This window comes from Myotis davidii, unplaced genomic scaffold (genome assembly GCF_000327345.1).
Source record: "Myotis davidii unplaced genomic scaffold, ASM32734v1 scaffold168, whole genome shotgun sequence".
In the NCBI taxonomy this organism is placed as follows: Eukaryota; Metazoa; Chordata; class Mammalia; order Chiroptera; family Vespertilionidae; genus Myotis; species Myotis davidii.
This window is the reverse complement of record NW_006383016.1, coordinates 188,595-197,447: the sequence shown is the minus strand read 5'-3', so window position 1 is coordinate 197,447 and position 8,853 is coordinate 188,595. Positions and strand designations below refer to the sequence as shown.

Sequence of the window (8,853 nt, the reverse complement as noted above, 5' to 3'; positions counted from 1 at the left end):
CCTGCTCTTGACATTTTGTCTTTAGCTCCCATTGCTCCAAGCTTTGTGGCTGCAGGGAAGCCCTCCCTACTCCTGAGTAACTCCACCCGCCCCTCTCACCCCCCGTTCTGCAAACTCCAGCCAGGCAGGGCCCAGGCCCCCTATTCACTCCGGAGATGTCAACATTTGCACGATTTCTAATTCAATTCCCAGAAGGTAGACATACAGGGTGGGGCAAAAGTAGGTTTACAGTAGTGATTACTCAAAACAATGTATTCGTGTAATTTTTTAAATTAATTTTGTATTATTTTCCATACAAATCATTTTTAAAAATCAATTTTAACTATAAACCTACTTTGCCCCACTCTGTTTCTTTATTATCCCTGCCACCTTGACAGATGAGAAAATCGAGGTTTAAAGAGGCAAAATCACCTGCCCCAATCACCCAGATGGGAAGTTTCTTGTTCTTTGCTGTGTGCCAATTTACCACAAACTTCGAAACGTAACACACATCTACGACCTCGTTCTGTGCATTGAGAACCTGGACATATTTTATCTGGGTGTCCTGTTTCAGGGTCTCGTGGGCTACAGTCAGGGTGTCCCCCAGGACTGGGGTTTCATCTGGGCAAGGATCCATTCCCAAGGTGCTCAGTAGTTGTCTTGTCAACAGAATTTGAGCAATTCAGTTCCTTGCCACGGGGTCTTCTGCGATGCAGCTGATCACTCCTCAATGTGTGTGAGCTGAGAAGGCAGAGCCTGCAACCTCTTATAACCTAATCTCAGAAGTGACATCCCATCACCTTTGCTGTATTCTATGGGTAAGAAGGAAGTTGCTAGGCCAACCACACTCAAGGGCGGAGGGGACTACACAGGGCAGGAATGGGGAGGGGGATCATTGGAGGCCATCTCAGAGCCAGCCCACCACGGGAAGTAGCCCTTGGGTTTTAACCCAGGTCTTGGGGTTCTTCCTTCTATGCTTGTCTGGATCCTACATGGTTATGCCCTGCTATGTCCTGAACAAAAGGGTGACAATAATATCACTTTGCTCATGTGACTCCATCAACTAAAAAAATCTTTCATCCTAGCCAGGGATATTGAGTAACCTGATAATAACAAGCAAAACATGGGACTTTCACCCTAGTGGGTTTTGCTCAGTGGACAGAGCATCGGCCCGAGAACTGAAGGGTCCCAGGTTTGATGCCAGTTAAGAGCATGTACCTCGGTTGCAGGCTCCATCCAGGCCCTGGTTGGGGTGTGTGGGGGGAGGCAACCAATCCCATCTTTCTCTCACATTGATGTTTCTCTCACTGTCTCTCCCTCCTCCCACTCTCCCTAAAAAATCAATGGAAAAATATACTTGGGTGAGGATTCACGCACACACACACACTTTCAAATGAACATGCTTTTCCAAAACGGAGTGTTGTTTAAAGCTAAGTAGCTGAAGTGATGGGGGAAGGAGCAGATGGCGCGCTGTTATAAAGGCAGCTGATGACAACTGTCATCGCTGTTTAAACCGGTCCTGCACCCGTAGACCAGTGGAAATAACCTCAGTAAGCTCAGCTCATTGATCAAACGCTGCCACCCGGAGGAGGAGGTGGGTCAGAGGAGGAGGGGATAGCCACCACAGCATCACACCAGCCTCTCTCTGAGCCACCTTCTTCCCAGCCACACGGGTACACACAGCTCCCAGTCTGTGCGACGGACCGGCCCCTGGCGGACAGAACATCCTTCCGTGACAACAGCTGGGGGAGAGGTGAGTGCCAGCCCCCTCTTCCTACCCCCACCCCAACCAACACCACTGCTCCTGAGAACTGCTGACAGGACAGCACCCAGCACGGTGGCTTCTCGGCAACCCCGTGACAGTCTCAGGCATCCTCCTGCACCTGTTCCTGGGGCTCCTCCTGCGTGGGCTCCCTTCCTACGGCTCCCCGCCCCTCATGATCCTTCAGTTTCCACCCCCCTCCCATTATCTCGTCATCTGCACCTTCTGTCTCTAGCATAACCCAGATGGGTGTATTTACCTAATAGCTATTTACTAAGAACTCATTATAGGCCAGATATCCTTCCAGGCAGGGAGAAAGAGATGTTCTTTGTCTGTGGGCATATATGTACATAGATACCTATGACCCTGTCCTAGAGGCTCAGAGCACGGCTTTGAAGTCAGCAACAGTGAACTCTACTTGGGCAAGTTATTTAAACATTCCTAGCCCCTGTTCCTCTTCTGTAATATGGAGATCGTTATTCCTACTGCTGGGGCTGCTGTGAGAATCACATGAACTAAACTTTGTGGGTAACACTTAGTACCGTCCCCAGCACATAATAAATCCTTAGCAATATTCCCATGTGATCAGCACAGGCAGACTCCGCACCCTCACCACTCTGTAGCTTCCAAGAAGGCTAGAGCCGCATGTGTCTGGCTCCCAGCTGTGTCCTCTGTATGTGACACAGGCCTGGCACATGGTGAGTGCTCAATAGCCATTTGAAGAATGGCTTAATAAACGAGTAAGGAATACCGCAGTTAATGACAAAATATTTATCTAAAGCAACTTTGCAAGGGGCTCAAAGATCTCTCAATAGCATCTAACTCCGTTTCAAAGTCCACCTCAGATGATGAGTAACAGGTTTGGCCATTCAGTTAGATGTTTGACCAAGGCCTAAAGGGTTAATCCTGCCTTGCCGGAGACCATACACTGAGTCTGGCATGGTTAGGAGGTGGAGGCTGTTGGATTCTCAGCTCACTGCTGCATATCTGATGTGTTGAGGTCATCTTCCCAGCCTGACCGACTGAGCAAACAGGGAACAGCCCCTCTGAATGGGGATTTCCTACTTCCTTGTGACCATGGCTCATTTTGGAAAAAACCAATTAGTTGTCCCAGGCCTTGATGCTGAGCAGCTGCCTGCTACTGTACATGTTAGTCCAAGAGGGTGATCTGACCATCCCTGGGGTGACTCCAGCGCCCCCATGGGCTGTTTTCCTGCATGGCGAGGTCATCTGCTCAAGGGTGACCAGCAGCCCTTCTTGGAGAATGACAACAAATCTCGCTGTCAGGTGATCTGGCTCCTAGTCCCAGCTGCACTCACTGTGTGACCTTGGCCTTGTTTCCTTACCCTCTTCGCACTTGCATTTTCTCTTCTGAAAAGGAGGGACTAGAACACCTGGCAAGCATGTGATTGAATGATGTATGACCAAAGGCTCCCAGCACAGTCCCAGAGAATGCTTGTGGAGTCTGGACCTGAATGCAGGGCCAGCGCTAACCATCCTCTGTGGTGACAGGCCCGGGAGAGTCTTCTAGTCCCCATCTCTCCCCATAGCCTGGCCTAATTCCCATCGGCATGTTGGGCGAGACAGTGATTTTCAAGCTTTATCTCCCAGAAGGACTCTTTTGTCAAGCAAACCGAATATGGACTGGAACCAAAGCACACGAAACTAAGAAGGGGGAGCTCACTTGTCAGGGCAGAGCTAGATCTTGTCTCTGATCTGCCCTCAACATTGTGCAGTGGCCTCGCATGTCTCTCCAGAGGCCCCAAAGCTTCCCAGAGCTTGGTTTGAAAACAACTGAACAAACAAACAATAACAACAACTGAACTAAAATTCCTATATGGTCCCTGTCAAAGCAATAATACTATCAATACATTATCATAATATAAATGCTACCTATTATTATTATCATGGCTGACATTTACTGCAGTGCTTCTCAAACCTTAGCTTACATCAAAATCACCTAGAAATCTTATTAAAACAAAGACTGTTGGGCCCCACACCCAGAGTTCCTCATTCAGTAGGTTTGGGGAGGGAACAAGAGCTTGTAATTCTAAGGGATTCCAAGTGATGCTGACACTGGAGCCTGGGAACCTATTTTGAGAACTGTAGGTTTACTGCGTGATTTCTATGTTAGGCACTATGCCGGGCATTTTTTACCTGGAAAGTTTCATTGAATGCTCACAACTACACTTTGAGGTAGGAATCGTACTATTTATATATCTTATTTAGAGATGAAGAAACCAAAGCTTAGAGAGTTCTCAACCTGTGGGTCGCGACCCCTTTAGGGGTCGAACAACCCTTTCACAAGGGTCGCCTAAGACCATCGGAAAACACATATATAATTACATATTGTTTTTGTGATTAATCACTGTGCTTTAGTTACGTTCAATTTTTAACAATGAAAACACATCCTGCATGTCAGATATTTACATTATGACTCATAACAATAGCAAAATTACAGTTATGAAGTAGCAACGAAAAAAATTTTATGGTTGGGTGTCACCACAACATAAGGAACTGTATTAAAGGGTCACGGCATTAGGAAGGTTGAGAACCACTGGTCTAAGTGACTTGCTCAGGGTCTTACAGCTATTAAGTGGCAGATTCCAATCCAGGTCTGACTCCAAAGTCCTTGCTCTTAAGCAAGATGTTAAAATAAAAATGTGTTACAAGGGATGGCTACAATTATTCCCCTGCACTTATTTGTATGTATTGACCCAGTACTGATAAGTTAATAAAATGAACTGGCTCTCGGGGGAGGGGTTCCAGCATAGTTGAGGTTTGATGGAGAACAGAAAAATAAGGCCAAATGGGAATGGCTGAAGACCAGACCATTGCTTATGATGGTCTGCCCACCTGGGACACCTGAGCTTATGATGGTCTGCCCACCTGGTACCCTGGAGATATTGGCCAAAAGAGGCAGTACTTGTGACAAAGGACAGAAAACATATTTTACTGTATTCATTTATTTATTACTTCATTCATTTACAAAATACTTAATCTCTACTGTATGCTGAATGCTGTATAGAGCTTGATATATAATGAGAAGTAAAAATAGGCGTCGGCCAGGACCCTTGATGTCTATAGTACACTTAACATAATTAAATCTAGTGACAATTTTGCCCAAATCTTAAAATCTTGATATTCAGCTTTGGCCACATGGTTCTCTTCTATTCCAGCCCATTGGTTCTGACTCTCTCAAGTCTTATTATCTTACACTATTCACTCTGTTTGTGGGCCTAGTGAATTTCTATTCTGACTCATGCAGTTCAAACCAATTCTGACATCATGGTCTCAAAAGTCTGCCTTCTCAATAGATGTTTTATATCCTTGATTATGGACAGGATCTGACTGATGTTTGATAATTGGTAACTTGGACATATGACTAATGGATAGATAGAAATTTTTTTAACTGGTCTTCTCTTGTGTTCTCACTCATTATTGCTAATTACCCAAGGTGTCTGATGTGCCAGATGGACGCTTAATGAATGGCCTAATGACTGGATCTGAAACGCCATATTCCGGTTCAAGAGAACCGTGGTCCTGGGAGTGAGGTTCGTGAAGGTCTCATTCCGTCATCAATTCACCTTTCCTTTTAAAGTAGGTTTGAGGAGGCCCAATTAGATCCAGAAGTCCATCTGGTGCTGTTTGATTCCAAGGGAATTTTCCCCACATCCTGAGTTTAGCATGTTTCCTGTAAAATCTCATGTTGGGGAAAACTGTCCTACTTGTTCCAAGTTAGATTTATTCATTTTGGCAATGTTATGACTTATTTTAAAAGTACTAGTAGAGAGGCTAAGTCTTGACAACTGAAAAGCCAATTTTCGAGGGACCATATGGGAGAAAGAAGAAAATGGAGAAAGGAATGCTAGGAAAGAAAAATCAGTAAGAAATCCAAGATTGATGTGAAACAGTTTTTATAATGAGCTGAAGAGAACCGCTAGGCTGCCTCCTAGGGACACAAGTTCCTGCTATCTATTCTGCAGATGTGTTTGCATTAAAAACAAAACAAAATTTAAGCTTCAAAGTAAACATTCACCATTCAGGGCAGACATAGGGACTCCTTGCTTTGAACAAGTGGCAGCAGCCAGTTTTCTAGAGTTGGTCTGGAGCAAGTTTTTGAAACAAAGATTGTAGTGATAGCTGCTGGCACATGGGCCCGTGGAATGAAATAAGTGCTTTCCAAGAGAAAAAGAAAAAAAGAAACTATTAGAAGAAGGAAAAAAAAGAAGAAGCCACCCACACATCCAGTTCTTTTGGTTAATGTCAGATTTTACTCACCAATCCTAACAGACCCACCAATGATCACTCTTATTTGGGCATTTCTAGGGGAAAAGAATCCAGTCTGTGAAAAGCCCCAGTGGTTGTGTTATGAAAGATGCTGTTTTTATTTTGGCACAAAATTAGCCTGGGCTGAAATACCCCCAGCTAGATCATTCATACTGCCTACTCATGCCTGGCTCTGCCCTTGCTTTTGGCAGGGCACCCCTATAGTATGCCTTGGCCCTCTCCCCAGGTTACCTGGCCAGGTCCACATCAGCGCAGTGGGTGGAGGAAGATGAAGATGAATTGGTATAGCTGAGTGTTTAAGAGCTGAGGTTCTACAGCCAGAAAGATCTGGGTTCAAATATCAAATCGGCCTCTTTCTATGTGACCATGGGCCTCAGTTTCTTAGCCTAGATCTGAATATATATATATATATTCAGAGAGAGAGAGAGAGAGAGAGAGAGAGACTGGAGATATATATATAGATATAGATATATATAGAGAGAGATATATATATTCATTGATATCAGAGAGGAAGGAAGAGGGAGAGATAGAAACATCAATGATGACAGAAAATCATTGATCAGCTGCCTCCTGCACATCCCCTACTGGGGTTTGAGCCCACAATCTGGACATGCGCCCTGACCAGGAATCGAACCATGACCTCCTGGTTCATAGGTCGATGTTCAACTACTAAGCCACGCCAGCCAGGCCAGAATGGACTTTTTAATGTATTTCTCAGCTTTCTGCAGTGTCTCTTCATCCCTGAGGCAGGCTGGGTGTCAGGCTGACTGATGGGGAAAGCACACAGGGTAGGAGCATGGAAGGAAAGGAGACAAACCTCCGTGTGGTACCTGACCACACCAGGGAAAGCACAATCCTATGACTGACCAGGGCACCGCAGCTTCCTGCAGCCAGAACTGGAAACCTGTTTCACATACCCTGGAAGCCTACACAACCTTGCAGACAAATTGAATTTTGCGGAGAAAACTGTGCACATTTCCCCATCTAGTCTACCAGGTGTGGACCTATTTCAAAGTAATAGCCAAACCAGCAGATAGTGCCTGTCTCTGATCTGCCGCTGACCTAAGTGTCAGATGCGCTTCCAGGGCTGCCACCCATCCCCAGACAGGCCAAGAGTCTATCCCAGAGCAGCGAAACGTTGCTGTGTCTCTGGGAAGGAGTGCATGCTCAACCCAAGCTGAGGTTGGCGGCTCCACCCTCTTGCCAGCCTTTACAAGACAACGCATCGAGCTTCAGGCTGTCTGGGCCTCCTGGTCAGGTCCTTCTGGTCGACCTGCCAAGCCTCACTTGCAGGGTATGTGGCTAATGTAACTCCTTATGGCAGATGGTCAGGGTCACCTTTCAGAGAAAAAGGGCCAGCATCCCATTTCTGGTGCAAACATATTGTGAGTTGCAAATCCCTGTTCCACGTGCATGAAAATGCTATCAATAAACTTCAGACAGAGATGTCTTTCTTAAAGTGAGTTTGGTGCAAAAATACTAGATATTATCTGAAAATAGAATTCTGTGATCAAATTTAGCCAACTCATCTGAGTCTCCTATACAGCTGTACCTTGCATTGCCCAAATGGGGTGTGATATGTGATACTGACTAAGTCAGTTGGCCCCAAAGACTTTCTGACACAGATAGCTCCTGGGATTGTTGTCCGGCGGGTCACCCATTGAAGAATACTGGGACTGTGCACACTGCTCTTGTTACAGTATATTGCTCTGTGGTTCTGACCACTGTGGTTTGTGGTTAGAGAAAATATTATCTTGTAGAAGCTAAGAGACTAAGAAGCAGCAATTTGGAATCACTATCCAGGCCAACCTCATCCTTCCAGTAAATGTCCAGATACTAAAAAAAAAAAAATCAATGACTGGATGGTGGCCATTACTCATTGCAGACTGGACTCCTCTGGCTTTGTTACTGCTCCTCCAGGGTCCAGGCTGTTTCTTTTATTTATACTTTCTTTACTGAAGCACAAGTATAGTCTTCAATAGCCCTGAAAGATGGTGGGGGTCACATGGGGTATCTCCGAGTCATTGCAGGTGCTAAATCAGTAGCTGATTCATTACTAAATAAATTCACACACTAAATGTGTAGCACCTCCTATGTCCTGGGCCCTACAGAAAATACAAATCTGAAAAGGCAAAGTCTTTATTTTTTTTTAATAGCTTCTGTGCCAGCTCTGATGTCTTCAGCCATTTATGCTCTAGAAAACATTACAGTAACACATTTATAGATAAAAACAACCCATCTGGAGATGAATGAAATACACAGCTGGTTCCAGTTTGAGTGCCCTGAGGTGAGACACGGTTCCAAGGTAGTAGAATAAGGAAGGGAGAGCATGGCTTCACTTCCACTTCATTTCGGTGAACTTCTTGGAAGAGGTGGTATTTCGAAAGATCTGAAACAAGGATACTGGGTGGCTCCCAAGGTGAGTTGTTCAATAAACATATAAAGATCCAGGCTTGGAAATGCTAGCACCATGAATGAATGGAGGCAGCCTGCTCCCACAGCTCAGACGCGGTGATGCTGGGTGTTCTGAACGTCTTTGTTCACTGTTGGAGACAACTTCTGCTGTTATTTCCTAACTCCCACTGTTGTGAACTGTCAGGCCAGTGTTTCATTATAGTCTGGGCCCTTCATCAGCATGGTTCATCCAAAGATGACAGGGTCTTATGAACAGAAATCAGGCCTTGGACCAAAATTGTAATAAATCATGAGCTTCATTAGCTAGGTGAGGAAAAAGGACTGACTCCTGGATGACAGATTGGCCTTGGAGGAAGAGGGTAGACTCCATGCAGCTTTCAGAAAGGTTCTGTTGTGATTTTTTGCTC

General features: G+C 45.3%; 1 long non-coding RNA gene across 1 annotated transcript in view; it reads left to right on the top strand.

The window, feature by feature from the left end:
• Positions 1-1,351: 1,351 nt before the first annotated feature.
• Positions 1,352-8,853, top strand: part of LOC107181705 — an 11,933-nt gene continuing 4,431 nt past the window's right edge. Inside the window, exon 1 of the long non-coding RNA XR_001512399.1 lies at positions 1,352-1,732. This is a non-coding gene — a long non-coding RNA (uncharacterized LOC107181705). The remainder of the gene's footprint in view (positions 1,733-8,853) is intronic.